The following is a 15,859-nucleotide window of genomic DNA, read 5'->3' as shown; positions in this document are numbered from 1 at the left end:
TGATGAGATATCCAGACTTAGGTCAACCACAGCAAAGAATTCCACCATTCTCCTTCCGGGTTAGAGAACGTGGAGTTGTAATCCTCGCAAAGGCCAACCGATGACTGTGCATCCCAGGCAAGTATGGTGCATACTTCCCTTCTAAAATGAACTTACTAAATACTCTCCTTTGGTCGAAAGGAAATAAAAACCTCTGACGATGTAGCAACATTCTATATTACCATGGGCAATACTTTGCTTCACTTTCATCCTCCAACCAGCATCATTATCTGAAGCAAATAAAATTTATTTTAACAGCATACTAATACTACGGTAGTTTAATGTCTGTGAAATCAATGTCTTGCCACAGTAAATTTGCCCTGATTGACAAAACCAATTTCCAAAGTTTTCAATTTCATGTCATTTCAATATCGATCATGCTTGTGGAATCAGTCTGAATTTGCAGGATGATGCAAATTAAAATGAATACCTATGTGCTTTTGGGTAGTCTTCCTTCAACCGAAACTAAGGTAACATCAGCAAGTGTAAAACAAATACTTCAAGTTAAGAACCAGATTTCTATTCAATCAATTAACATCATGGAAACAAAATACAATTATTCCATTTGTCTAATATGAAGCATTTAGCAACATCAGCATTCCACCACAAACAAACAGAGGGACTGCTCCACCTCAGAAAAAGAATGCAATTGAATATTCATGCTGTGACATGAATTCAGGATTCATTATAAACTGAGTAGAATTAATCCTCTCAGTCCCAAAATCAAATGCCTCTCCAGTTAAGAACTCAAATGAGCAGTAAGCAAATTTTATGCTACCATTACATTGGGAAAAGGTTTTCACAGGTGTCTTCAATTGAAATTTGCACAATCATGTTCTAACTCAAACTCACTGTATGAATTTTCCAAAATGTGGGATCTGCACAAAATATCCAAGCAAGGCTCAATTCATCTTCTTTGACCTGAACTGAGGAATTCTCTCACCTAAAACTTGCAGAAAAGTAAGTTAGGGACATGGTAAACTTGTATATTTATTTTACCACAATTTATTCTAAATCATTTTGGAACCAAAGAGTACAAGAAATCAGACTTCAATTAAACTGTTGCTTGGTAACTGGAAGATTCTATTGTTGGGGAGCATCTGGGTTGGGTTAAAGCTCACGCTAGCTTGCACATTTTGTTTAAAAATCCCAAGTCTCTGAACTGCTTACATGGATCGCTGAAGAACAGAACACTTGTGAAAACCAGGTATCTCCATATTACTATTTTTCTAGATTATTATTATTATAACTGCAATGCTGGTCTTTGATTCCTTTATTCAAATTTACCTCATTGCAAGTGTAGTGAACAACACTATAGCTCCATTGTAAAGTCCGGCAGGCACAAGCTCTGGATCTACACTAAGAGCCACCGCTGGTGCCTCCAGCAACACATACAGGCGCAAGGGGAAGTTGATTTATGTTGTCAAATGAACAGGTATAGCTCATGCAATTTATTCAAGTTGTGGTCCAAGACCACTAGTGACACCATAGGTGCATCAACAATCCTGGCCCCCAAAATGTTGTTCCTAATGGTATTTTTAATACTTAACTTTCATTGGTGCTGCATGCAAGCACCTTAGTGTCGTATCCTGCACAATGTAATAGTTCCAACAAACAGTGACATAATTTTACAGAAATCCCACCTCTCCCGGAAGTTCCGGGAGTCTCCTGCATATTAATAGTGGCTCCCTGATGCCCGCAAATTATATACAATATCACAGAAATCAATTTTTTTGAGAGCGAGCGAGAGAGAGAGAGATAGCAAGAGAGAGTGCGCAAGCGACCATGAGAGAGAGAGCACGACATGGCAGAGTGTTCCAAAAAAAGAAAATATAAAACCTATGTCACCCCAGACTACACTAAAGTGTACCCCTGCCTAATAGGGGTGAAAATAATGACAGTGTTGCTCGCTGTGTTGTTTGCAACAGTGACTTTTCTATTTCCCGTGGTGGGTTAAGACTGTAAAAGACATGTTGAGGTGAGCTTAACAGGTGTCATTCGTTCATTAGCATAGCTAACATTATTTAAACTAGCTGGCTAACTGCTAAGGAGCTACTCTATTGCAGACATCCCACCCCTTCCGGAAGTTCTGGGGGTCTCCCGCAAATTGATGGTGCTACCTCCCTGAAATGAGTTTTTGTAGGGTGGGATATCTGATTTTAGTGTTTTAAATTTGCTAATTGATTTCCTTTCCAATTTATGAATCTGAATATGAATTTGAATACATTAACCAGGACCACTAGCATTGTTGATGTTTGAACTGTGCTACAAGTTCAGGAAATCAGAAATCACAGAAAATTTGATTTGGGTTGGAGCTATGATCCACATTTCTGTTCCCCACATACTGAGTAAATGAATTGGTTCTAATGCACAAATCCCAGTAAATTATAACCCACTTATATCTCAATTTTGTGGTGCAAAACAAACCTTATGTATTCAAAGCTCTTGGGCAATGCAATACGTAGGCAACCATTGCACTTCTTTCCTGTGTTCATCAAGTCACTGGTGTAAGCAGAAACAGAACATGAGCTGCAGACCAATGCATTCTTCTGAAAGATGACTGAATGAATAGATTCCATCAGATTATTACACAATTATTCAATTATTTACAGTTTATACTTAATCACTTGAATGGTACAAGTGGAAAAAGTTTTCAATATAGTTTAATAGAAATATATGTCATTTACTTGCTGGAGAACGAACCCAGTGAAACTCAGATGCACCTGTTTGCACAGTGCTCATTGAACAAGGTGCTTTCGAAATAAAAGGCAGAAGCAAGTACCATTGACCAGCGTTAAAACATGCTGTAAGTTGCCAGGCAAACTGCACAATTCATGAGCATATCCACCTTTAAACCATAGCTAAATATCATATCAATAACCATAGCTAAATAGCTAAAAATCATATCAATAACCATAGCTAAATAGCTAAAACCGAAAACCATAGCTAAATATCATATCAATAACAAAATAAAAATCAAGAAATCATCAGAAATAAAGAATTAAAAGCAATAAAAAAATGATTCCTTTACATATTTCCCTAATGGCTTATCACAATGCACACAAACTAAAGGGCGTATAATACTATCTTGGTGAGTTTAACTTTTTCTTTTGCTTAGGGCATGCATTTACTTACCTGTGGCATAAATAGTCCTGTTGACACCACCCCACTGGTGGTTTGCAGTGAGTGTGTGTGTGTGTGTGTGTGTGTGTGTGCGTGTGTGTGCGTGTGTGCGCGTGTGTGCGCGTGCGCATGCACATACACACAGGTTGGAACTGAGATCAGGATGAAAGGAGGTTTCAAGTGGGATCTCTCCTTAACAGATATAGAAACTGAGAAGCTACTATTTACCTGGATTCAGAAGGGATAGCTTTGAAACCCAAATTTTGTTGCTGACTGCTACAAAATTTATAGTCATTAGCTTTCATATAAAATGCCTAATTGGCATCAGCAGGTTTTGAGAGGTAAAAGTCTGGAATGTACAGAGTTGAAGAGAAGATGTGGCTTGACAATTATGGTGACACCCTGTTTAGGTTTCCAAAGGTGGCACTGGGAGAGGAACCAATGAATGGATAATTCCTGCAGAACTGTAATCCAGCATAATCAAGGGTATGGAATAAGTCTAGAGGGCAGAAGAGGTAGAAATGATTTGAATACTTCAGCACCTGGCTATACTAAGTAATTGGTAAGCCATGTTTCAGCTGATGACATTGATGCAACCTGACAGCCTGCTATTTTGCTGCATTTCAATTAAATGCAACTCTTCCAAAATGTGCCAGAATTTCCTTCAAAAGTAACTGTTAATCATTCTCTGCATCCAGAATCCAACTTCTGTGTTTAGATTACTTATGCGTATGTCTAATATAGAACTGTCACGTGCATCAAGCAGAGATGGTTCAGAATTTTTCATTGCTGAATAATGAATTACACAACCAGGGAATTAGGTGTACTTGGGGAGTAGCATTGAATTTAAGCTGCAGATAATGACTGAATTAATAAACAGATTTAACTATGAGTTTTCAGTCATGGGGTGAATGGAGAGCAAACACCACATAGACCTTTTATCCACGAAGAGCTTGGTTACCTTTTATTTTAGAAGTCGCTTCCCACTGTGATACCCAGCTAGGAAAGCAGACGAAGATCCTGAAAGCAGGTTCAATGTTACTCATTAGCATTTTCTGTTTAGGGGGACCATAACATATTGTTTAAGGTTAATAAAATATGCTCTTTCTTCTTGGAAATAATATTAAATACAGCAACTGGAGTTAGGGAGCACCATTTAATGTTTATTTTGAAATAATTCAAAACCAATTTTTATCACTTCTTTCTTTCAGAATAGGAAATCTGATGTAGTCAAGGAAGATTTCAAAACTGTTGATTATATTTAAAACCAAACAACTGAATTCATGGCTTGATATTTCCAAACATTAAAACATGAGGGTGGGGAGGGAACTGGATGAGAATTTGTAACTAACAAATGCTACTAACTGAAAATCAGCAATGCTTCCCTCAGCCCATTAATTCCATATCATAGTTACCAATAAAAGCAGCATTGCTTACACAATCCTTATTATAAAATGGATGCTGGAAAATATTGTTCAAATCAAATTTACAAAAGGGCAGATTCTTCTTTCCTACAAACCACCACTGGTGACTCTGCCCTTCGGCATCTCGCTGTCAAACCCTTTCCACATCTCTCCTCCTTTTGTACATTTCTCCTACAGCATTGCACAAACTGCTGATTAGATCCTTCCTGTTTAGGCTACTCAATACCCAGTGTGCTCGTTTCATATTTAAATACTTCATAGAACATAGAACAGAACAGCACAGTACAGGCCCTTCGGCTCACAACGTTGTGCCGACCCTCAAACCCTGCCTCCCATATAACCCCCCCACCTTAAATTCCTCCATATACCTGTCTAGTAGTCTCTTAAATTTCACTAGTGTATCTGCCTCCACCACTGACTCAGGCATTGCATTCCACGCACCAACCACTCTGAGTAAAAAACCTTCCTCTAATATCCCCTTGAACTTCCCACCCCTTAGCTTAAAGCCATGTCCTCTTGCATTGAGCAGTGGTGCCCTGGGGAAGAGACGCTGGCGATCCAATCTATCTATTCCTCTTAATATCTTGTATACCTCCATCATGTCTCCTCTCATCCTCCTTCTCTCCAAAGAGTAAAGTCCCGGCTCCCTTAATTTCTGATCATAATACATAGTCTCTAAACCAGGCAGCATCCTGGTACATATCCTCTGTACTCTTTCCAATGCTTCCACATCCTTCCTATAGTGAGGCGACCAGAACTGGACACAGTACTCCAAGTGTGGCCTAACCAGAGTTTTATAGAGCTGCATCATTACCCCGCGACTCAAACTCTATCCCTCGACTTATGAAAGCTAACACTCCATAAGCTTTCTTAACTACCCAATCTAGTTGTGAGGCAACTTTCAGGGATCTGTAACATGTACCCCCAGATCCCTCTGCTTCTCCACACTACCAAGTATCCTGCCATTTACTATGTACTCTGCCTTGGAGTTTGTTCTTCCAAAGTGTACCACCTCACACTTCTCTGGGTTGAACTCCATCTGCCACTTCTCAGCCCACTTCTGCATCCTATCAATGTCTCTCTGCAATCTTCGACAATCCTCTACACTATCTACAACACCACCAACCTTTGTGTCGTCTGCAAACTTGCCAACCCACCTTTCTACCTTCACATCCCAGTCATTAATAAAAATCACGAAAAGTAGAGGTCCCAGAACAGATCCTTGTGGGACACCGCTAGTCACAACTCTCCCATCCAAATGTGCTCCCTCCACCATGACCCTCTGCTTTCTGCAGGCAAGCCAATTCTGAATCCACCTGGCCAAACTTCCCTGGATCCCATGCCTTCTGACTTTCTCAATAAGCCTACCATGTGGAACCTTGTCAAATGCTTACTAAATTCCATGTAGATCACATCTACTGCACTACCCCCATCTATATGCCTGGTCACCTCCTCAAAGAACTCTATCAGGCTTGTTAGACACGATCTGCCCTTCACAAAGCCATGCTGACTGTCCCTGATCAGACCATGATTCTCTAAACACCCATAGATCCTACCTCTAAGAATCTTTTCCAACAGCCTTCCCACCATAGACGTAAGGCTCACTGGTCTATAATTACCTGGACTATCTCTACTACCTTTTTTGAACAAGGGGACAACATTCACCTCCCTCCAATCCTCTGGTACCATTCCCATGGACAACGAGGACATAAAGATCCTAGCCAGAGGCTCAGCAATCTCTTCCCTCGCCTCGTGGAGCAGCCTGGGGAATATTCCGTCAGGCCCCGGGGACTTATCCGTCTTAATGTATTTTAACAACTCCAACACCTCCTCTCCCTTAATATCAACATGCTCCAGAACATCAACCTCACTCATATTGTCCTTACTGTCATCAAGTTCCCTCTCATTGGTGAATACCGAGGAGAAGTATTCATTGAGGACCTCGCTCACTTCCACTGCCTCCAGGCACATCTTCCCAACTTTATCTTTAATTGGTCCTATCTTCACTCCTGTCATCCTTTTGTTCTTCACATAATTGAGGAATGCTTTGGGGTTTCCCTTTACCCTACTCGCCAAGGCCTTCTCATGCCCCCTCCTTGCTCTCCTCAGCCCCTTCTTAAGCTCCTTTCTTGCTATCCTATATTCCTCAATAGACCCATCTGATCCTTGCTTCCTGAACCTCATGTATGCTGCTTTCTTCCACCTGACTAGATTCTCCACCTCACTTGTCACCCATGGTTCCTTCACCCTACCATTCTTTATCTTCCTCACCGGAACAAATTTATCCCTAACATCCTGCAAGAGATCCCTGAATATTGACCATATGTCCATAGTACATTTCCCTGCAAAAACGTCATCCCAATTCACACCCGCAAGTTCTAGCCTTATGGCCTCATAAATTGCCCTTCCCCAATTAAAAATTATCCTGTCCCCTCTGATTCTATCCTTTTCCATGATAATGTTAAAGGCCAGGGAGTGGTGGTCACTGTCCCCCAGATTCTCACCCACTGAGAGATCTGTGACCTGACCCAGTTCATTACCTACTACTAGATCTAGTATGGCATTCCCCCTGGTCGGCCTGTCCACATACTGTGACAGGAATCCATCCTGGACACACTTAACAAACTCTGCCTCATCTAAACCCTTGGAACTAATCAGGTGCCAATCAATATTAGGGAAGTTAAAGTCACCCATGATAACAACCCTGTTATTTTTACACCTTTCCAAAATCTGCCTCCCAATCTGCTCCTTGGTATCTCTGCTGCTACCAGGGGGCCTATAGAATACTCCCAATAGAGTAACTGATCCCTTCCTGTTCCTGACTTCTACCTGTACTGACTCAGAAGAGTATCCTGCTACATTACCCACCCTTTTTGTAGCTGTAATAGTATCCCTGACCAGTAATGCCACCCATACTCCCGTTTTTCACCCCTCTCTATCCCTTTTAAAGGACAGAAATCCAGGAATATTGAGAATCCATTCCTGCCCTGGTGCCAGCCAAGTCTCTGTAATGGCCACTACATCATAATTCCATGTATGTATCCAAGCTCTCAGTTCATCACCTTTGTTCCTGATGCTTCTTGCATTGAAGTACATGCACTTTAGCCCTTCTACCTTACTACCTTTACACCCTTTATTCTGTTTCTCTTTCATCAAAGCCTCTTTATATGCTAGATCTGGCTTTACTCCATGCACTATACTTACAGTTCTCGCATGACCTTTATCCTCCTCCACCTCACTATCTGCTCTAACATTCTGGTTCCCCTCCTAATGACATAGGGGGTGGCACCCATTGACACACATTGATTCTGTTCTCTTACTTATTTCCTTTCTCATACCCAATTCTCCTACCACCCATCAGCACTCAGGGCAATTTACACTAGTCAATTAACGACCAGCATGTTCTCATGAGGTGGGAGGAAACTGGAGTCACACGGTAAACATGCAAACTCCACAGAGACAGCATGAGAGATCTGCATGAAACCCAGGGATGCTGTATCACTGTGTCATCTTGCTAACAGCTCTCACCATCTCCTTCTAATTTTTTCATCACCGTTTATCTGAAGGTAAATCTGTATTTTTCTGTTTGTAAATCATCACCACGTCGCCCATCTAATTTTTTCTTCTCCAAAATACTTGTATGTCTTTTATTTACCATGTCCATAATTTTATTTACGGGAATTCAGCATTTCAGTCTGTTCAAGCAAAAATCCACAGCAAGAATATGAAAACAAATTTGCAACTGATATCCTATACAGTCAGCCCTCCGTATCCACGCGGGATTGGTTCCGGGAACCCCCACGAATTCCAAAATTCGCGGATGCTCAAGTCCCTTATATAAAAGCCTAAGAGAGCTCGTATGGGTGTTATGAAAAGCGAAAATAGTGTTCAGCGTTTGTTTTGCGGCGAGCCATTATAGAGGTAGTCTGCACCCCGAGCAGCGAGAGTTATTTCTTGATTTGTTTTGTGCATCCGTTAGCAAGATATGTCCTAAAGTATCAGAAAAGCCTAAGAGAGCTAGTAAGGGTGGTTATGCTTAGCGTAAAACTGGATATAATTAAGTGTTTCGATCGTGGTGAATGAAATAAAGACATTGTGCATACGTTGAACTTGCCCGCATCCACCATTCATACTACTTACACGCAGAGAAAAAGAACCTTGAAAGCTGCCGATGTTACTATTGGTTCTGCTAGTAGCATATCATTTCTTTTACTATATGTTAGTGTTATTTTTGGTTTTGTGTGTTATTTGGTAGGTTATTTTTTGGGTTCGGCTTACGAAAGTTTTCATGGAAACACTCTACTTTCGGATAGCAGGGGATACTTGTACAGTATTTTCGATCCGCGGTTGGTTGAATCTGCGGATGTGGAACCTGCGGATACAAAGGGCCGACTGTACTCTCAACTTGTCTGTTGCATTTAGCACAGTTGATCTCAATATTCAACCAATTCCCATTCCCACTTCATGAGCATTAGCCTACAGTAACAACCTCTGCTTTGCCCCCCTTTAGAAGAAAGCACAGCATCTATTTCCTCAAGTGGACAATATCCAATTCTGCCACATCATTTACATGAGCCTCTTTATTCTTTCTAAACCATATACTTTATTCAAAGGAGAAAGATAAAGTTGCACCATTGTAACACAAGGAAAATCAAACTCATTGTTCTGATTCTCCTTAAAAAAATACATTCCAAGCCACCAGAATGACCCTATGCTCTGATAAACTTATTATATTAGTCTTTGAAGTGAGCTTTTAACCACATGTTCACACCAAAGTTACTTCCAGCTCTATAACATTGCCCAATTTACATTACTCCATAAACCCACTTCTGAAACTTAGGATAACAAGCGTAAATATGGCACTTTTCCCATTCATTCTTTGCTGCTTCTAGTATCTGCACTTCTGAAGCACGCCTGGAGGACTTCCCTGTTCTATTTTCCCATCTAACATTCTGCTTTCCATGTCCTAAAAGGCACTGACCATTTACCATCTATTCATTCTTGCAGCTCTACACCGACTCCCATTTAAGACCATTTTAAAAATCTCACCCTAGTTTCCAAACGCCTCCTCTTACCCAATTCCTGTCTATATAAAATCCTACTACTATCTTTCTTCCTTGCTTCCATCTATCCATGTACTCCTTTCTTATAACTCCCAAAGTTTTGCACATTCTCATCTCCGTTTGGCTTCCTAGTGGAGATAATCTGCAGGTCAAGTGGGAAACTATTCAACGTCTCTAATTTTTACTCCAGAGCTATGGTCACCCCAACCTTGATTGGGAACCTGCATGGTGTAGGGAGCAAATGTGCATGTGAATATTTGGAGTCAAGCTCCAACTCACCATCAATTCATTTGCTACAGATCAGCCCTTATATTTAGACAAAACACCTGCAGTACATGCTTTTACAGGAAGGATTCACATCTGACCTGCTCAGCATTTACTATTCTTACTTTATATTTCAGCATCTGCAATAGTTTCACTTTTTGTACGATAACACATGTAATGTGTAATAGTTCAAAGTTGAAAGTTCACAGTATATTTATTATCAAAGTACATACACTTAGTATACACTACCCTGACATTCATTTCATTGCAGGCATTTACAGGGAAAAACAAATACAAAAGAATTTTACAAAGAACCACACATAAATGAAGACTGACACACTAAATGTGGAAATGGAGAGAAACTGCAAATAAATATAATACTGAGAACATGATTTATAAATGAGTCCTTGAAAGTGAGTCTGCAAATTGTAAAATCAGTTCAGAGTGAAGTTAAAGATTCAAAATGCATCTGTTGTCTAATTAGGATGTATACAACTCTGAATTAGCCTTCCTCCAGGCAGCCACGGAACAAGGAACCACCGTGGAACCCATTCAAAAAAATATCTAACACCCAACGCGCCAAAAAAGAACAATTCGCACAAAAGACAAAAAGCAAGCAGACAGCACATGGAATATCAAACATCAAACCAGAAGTCCAATAGTATTCAGTTTAGTTCAGTTTACCGTCACACTGCTAACCCACTGCAGGCCTTAGAGCAAAACATTCTTTGCTACAGCACCTCAGACTGCATCGATCGCCCAAATCAAACCTCTCAAAAACATTTTAAAAAAATGTAAACAGAGTACAGGAACACATGCAACATGAATTCCAAGGTCCCCAAAAACAAATCCTCAGCCTCTCCAATCAATCCTTGCAACATGGATCCCAAGACTCCTGCACTTTCGTCCGACAGCAGCTAACAATAGGGAGAGGAAGACCGATCAAACGCTGGCAGATGGTATCAAACACTTGCCCGTCCTCCACTCTCATCTTCGTAAGCGGCGACCTTGCATGACACCTCAATCGGAGAAAAGCAATGGAGCTGATCATGGGCTCGCACCCTCAATGCTTCAAATGGAGGGAAGCAATGTCTCCAGGCTGCACACTCCAGATTCCCTCAGAGACAGCAAAGCACCACATCAATCAGTCCATAAACACATCATCAACATGTTCATTACAGGCTCCAGTCGCACGCAGTTTGAGAACCATACCTGAAAGCACAAGCAGTGAAAGTAGTAGGTTCCTGAACTGTCTGCAAGACATCACTGTTGGTTGGATTGTTCACTGGCATCATCTTGAAAATCCATGTCCGTTCAAGAGCCTGATGGGCAGAGGGTATAACTGTTCCTTACCTTCTGGTGTGGGACCTAAGGTTTCTGTATCTTCTACCTGGTGGCAGGAATGAGAAGAGGACATAGTCTGGATCCATCCAATTTCTGGAGCATCAAATTCCTGTGTCCAATAGAGATACTCATTTCTGCAATATAAACTCACGCTTTGATATCAACATGAGAGTGGTTTTAATATTAACTAACATCTGAATGAATAACAAATGTTTAATCTATTTTTCTCACATAAGAGTATAAGTTGGTATTAAAATCTTATCTTGAGAAATGATTAAATACCCCATACCAGTGATTCTCATAATCAGGCTCGGGAAGAATTTGCAGATCTTATTCTCACATTGTGCAAGGATGAAGTACCACACTCACTCTAGATCTCCAGGAATATCACAGGTATGGTCTTCCTTCAGATGAGTTGAATAAAGATTAGATGCATTAATCTCCCTTTCCCTAAGCAATGGCAATAAGTATTTAATTGTATTCTACCCTCATCATGCAAATGAAGGAGATTATGATCAGGTTTCAGTGTTTCAGCAACCTTACTCTAAACATGGAGTCCCTACTTTTATTTTAAAACAGCAATGCATACAAACGTAAGCCATTAACCTTCTCTACTGCTGAACTGCAGAAACTCTTCACATTTTAGGCAAATGAAATAAAACACACTCCTAAGTTCGCAGTTATTACTTCAAGAATCAACCTGTTCTTAGCTGAGGAGAGATGAAAGTACAGAAATAGATTGCAGCCACCAAAAAAAGGTAATAAGTTCACCATATTTGCTTAGCATGAAGCTTTGTATATTTATCTTAATTTCATTTTATGAAATTTGGATGTGCCCAATGCCAAGGACAGTCAAATCGAGTCAGAGTAATACAGCACAGAAAATGCTCCATGCCAACCAAAATTCTCTTCTAAATTAGTCCCACTTGCCTGTATTTGACCCACATGCATTTCAATCTCTCCTATCCACGTATCTGACCAAGTGTCTTTTAACTGATGTTAACGTACCTGCTTGATTCATTCCCTCTGGCAACTTGTTCCATATCTCGATTACCATCTTCATGAACAATTTGCCCCACTTGTTACAACTAAATCTCTCCCCTCTCACTTAATCTATGCCACCTAGCACTTGATTTTCCAACTCTGAGAAAAGGACCCTATCTATGCCCCTCTGTATGAGTGAAATTAATTTGAATGCTCTGCCAGATGGCAAACAATATTTTGTTAAGCCACCTGTCAAAGGACTCCTGAGGAGATTCATGTCTTCACTTAGCAAATGCAAGCCAATGAAAATCAAGGTACAAATTGTCAACCAGATAACTTTCACAACTTCCTCAAAAATGTTAATTGAATTTTGAGTCACATAGATTTCAGGATCAGTGTTGGAAAGGTCACAAAAGTCATGCAAATCTTTCAGTGACATCTTTATAACTAGTCAAATTGGCCCACATTAAAACACAAATTCATCACTGTTTACAAATATCATGCAAAAATTAAACTGGATCTTGAGGGCTTCTCATTGGTCTTCAGAGTTGACTATTATTCCAAACAATTGTGAGGGTTTATTCTGCCTTCTAGCTCTTGCCATTTACAAAAGACATTAAAATGATTGCATTCAATGCTGCAATGTAATATTTACAAAGAGTTCTTGCAAGCCCCTCTAGCTTACATGGATGATGACCAACAGAGCAAATCTAAACGATTTGCAATTCAATATTCAACTCAAACGTTTTGGTGTAAAGTTAAATGAACCACTTAAGGTCACCTCCTTGTAGTGAAAGTAACAAATTTTTTTTAAAAAAATCAGATGCCTGAAACAATGGCTTCAAGTGCCTGCATATAATTTTGCGGTACAATAAAATATGGATATGAAATCATTGCTTTTAAACCTGGATACGAGAGAATGGACAAGACAAAAGAAAAGCTTTTAATCTTGCCAGTGAATCAGGCAGCTAAGATTCTATGATCTACTGAGCAGTGGAGAATGGAGGGGAGAATATTCATCACATTTGAGAGAGTTGGGATTGACAACAGGCTAAGCTATGTACCACAGATACACTCGGTGACCACTTTATTAGGTACACCTGCTCTAATCAGCCAATCATGTGGCAGGCAACTCAATGTATCAAAGCATGCAGACACGGTCAAGGGATCAGGTATTCAGAACAAACATCAGGATGCAGAAGAAGTGTGATTTAAGTGACTCTGACCACAGAATAATTGTTGGTGCCAGTGAGGATGATTTGAGAATCTCAGAAACTGCTGATCACCTGGGATTTTCATGCACAACAGTCTTTAGAGTTTACAGAGAATGGTGTAGAAAAACAAAAAAGAACACCCAGTGAGCAGCAGTTGAGTGGGTGAAAACATCTTGTTGATGAGAGAGGTCAAATGAGAATTGGCATCAATCTGACAGAAAGACAACAGTAACTCAAATAACCACACGTCACAACAGAAGAGCACCTCTGAATGTGCATCACATTGAACCTTGAACTGGATGGGTTACAGCAGCAAAAGGCCACAAACATACAGAAATACACTCAGTGGCTGCTGTATCAGGTACAGGAAGTACCCAATAAAGTGGCCACAGATGGTCTCAAAACACCACATATTTCTGGCAGTGTGAAGTTGACTGAATATTATGACTGTTCCTGAACCAGCTCTAACCTGATGTAAGTTTTTTTTTGGGGGGGGGGGGGAGGTTATTTACCCAGCAATGTTATTGCATTCCAAGCAGGACACCAGAAATGGGCAGCACTGAAGTGGAGAAAGGTCAGATACATTTGCAAGAGTCAGAGCTTCCCTGCAAAATCTGGGCAATTCGCTTGACCACAAACTACAACCTCAACAGAAGAGTGAGTGAGTGTGTGTGTGTGGGGGGGGGGAGAGGGGAGAAGAACAGGTCATCAACGCATCAAATTACTTATTTTCCTTGATCCTCCAGATTGACGACTTCATATTATGTTACACCAACTGGGCCTAAGACTACCATTTGCCCAAATGTCACAACCTAAACTAATCATCAGAAATCATATTTGTTCTCAGACAGAGAAGGACTCGTCCTTTAAAGATTTCTCAAGTTCAAAATATTTGCAAGGTCTCAAGAAATTTTATAAGAAATGATTCCACCCCTTACTTTTCTATGACAACATAATTACTACATGGCAAGATATTTATAAATTATACATATTCTACACCTAGTTTAAATAAAGCACTGAAGGAATCAACATCAATTGATACTCAGAAAAGCATTTTGAATGAAAGCCCTTGAGAAATTGGAGTTAAAGACAGGAAAGCTGTGGGTAATGCCTGAAATTACCCAGATGTCAAGGTTTTTATCTGCTCCACCGAGGGATTTAAACAGTAGGACAATTCATAGTGGGCAGGCAGAGAATGGGCACCTTTCATCTCAGTTAGGGAGGTGGATGTGTGGACTCTCAGGAATCAGCAGGGCAGGATAGTGTTTGTGTGGAGAATGGGATGGAGTGGTGGAAGACAAGGGCATGCCTTCAGTATTTTATTGCTATGGACCTCACAGTAATTTGCCTCTTCACAATAGATTAATCTCCCTCTTCGTATACAATGATTTATCCATGATGGAAAGCAAACACATCTGAGTCTTATTTGGCTCTGTCACGATTCTCCTGTTGTACGGCACTGACATTATTTAACCAACCACATGAGTCTTCTCCCATTATGGCTAAATGTCGAATTGTGCCTCGAAATGCAACATAATCCCAATATTCCTAACTATAGTAGTACACTTGAGACACAAAATCTCAATTACCAGTTTGACAGCTACAATAAACATAAATGTTCTTCCTTTTCACATTTACTCTTTCAAAGCTGGTGAAAAATAGCAAGTCTATCTGAATTGCATAATGAATAATTGTATTAATGTCTCTGCATAAAGTTTCCAAACAAACTGTTCCAGTATCATATTTAACTTCTTACATTTCAATGAGTTAGTGAATAAAATTCCCTCATGACGGAACAACTTTGCTTACAGGCATGCTCTTCAATCTTATACTTTTACAGTCTTACACTGCTCAAAGATTCTAATAAAAAGATAAAATTTGAAACATCAGTTACTTTTGTCTCCACAGACACTTCCCTGCTTGCTGAGACTCTTCCAGTCAAGATGTTGCCAGCTACAGATCTGGTTGAGATCATGGCTCAGGCTGAGTTACGTTTTTAAGTTTGTAGGGATGGTTTTGGGGACAGAGAGGGGAGCTGGGGGGGCAGGTACTGGTTTAGGGATATGGATGTGGGGGTATTATTGGTTAGATTAGAGGGATGTGGAGCAGTTAGAGTTTAGGCCTCTGCTCCACACTCGAAATACAGTGATCTGAACATGCAGATGGTAAACATCCAGAGTCTAGGCATCCACTCTGCGATCAAAGGCCAAGACAAAGGACATCTGTGGGTGTCGGGCTCTCTCAGGCCAGGGGATCCCGGGATTAGATGCCCACGTGAGGAGTCACTCAGTGTTCCTGGAGTTCGAGTTCCCATCATTGGCTATTCCGGGGTCAATACTGAAGATTGATCATAAATCTGGAATTTGAATCCCAATTTGCTCTTGTTGTGTCTGTTTTGTTGTGT

General features: G+C 40.4%; 1 protein-coding gene across 4 annotated transcripts in view; it reads right to left on the bottom strand.

Annotated features, from left to right (window-relative positions):
- The window catches only part of LOC140201358 (rho guanine nucleotide exchange factor TIAM2-like), a 278,281-nt gene that overhangs the window by 165,476 nt on the left and 96,946 nt on the right, over positions 1-15,859 (bottom strand). The window contains exon 3 of one of the 4 annotated variants that reach the window (XM_072265342.1): positions 11,126-11,303. The exons of the other annotated variants lie outside the window; for them this stretch is intronic. The gene's annotated coding sequence lies outside the window, so the exon portion shown is untranslated. The remainder of the gene's footprint in view (positions 1-11,125; positions 11,304-15,859) is intronic. 4 annotated transcript variants of the gene reach the window in all.

Source organism: Mobula birostris, chromosome 8 (genome assembly GCF_030028105.1).
Source record: "Mobula birostris isolate sMobBir1 chromosome 8, sMobBir1.hap1, whole genome shotgun sequence".
Lineage (NCBI taxonomy): Eukaryota > Metazoa > Chordata > Chondrichthyes > Myliobatiformes > Myliobatidae > Mobula > Mobula birostris.
Note: the sequence above shows the minus strand (reverse complement) of the source record. Positions and strands in the feature narration are given on the sequence as shown.